Here is a 337-nt window from a genome sequence, read left to right on the forward strand (position 1 = left end):
ACCAATCCTTGATGTGGAATCAAACAGCTGACTTTGGCTCACAGAAGCTGTGGTAAATTCTGATTGGTTTAACTGAAAAAATGAACGCCCTCCATCAGCTGACTGAGTTGGAAGCAGAAAAAAGGAAGAGAGGGGGCGGGGCTATAAATGGAGTCAGCATGAACTATGTCTTCCTGATTGATGACGTCTTCTGCTAAGATTAATTTCTCTTAATTCCTCTCTGGGAGAGGAGTTTGACACTTCACCTGTCTGTTCATGTGTGCTGTCAAACATCACCATGGATCCTGTCTGTTTTCTAATAAACACTATCTGAAGAAAACAAGTTGCATCATTGCAA

This window comes from Micropterus dolomieu, linkage group LG10, assembly GCF_021292245.1.
Source record: "Micropterus dolomieu isolate WLL.071019.BEF.003 ecotype Adirondacks linkage group LG10, ASM2129224v1, whole genome shotgun sequence".
NCBI lineage: Eukaryota > Metazoa > Chordata > Actinopteri > Centrarchiformes > Centrarchidae > Micropterus > Micropterus dolomieu.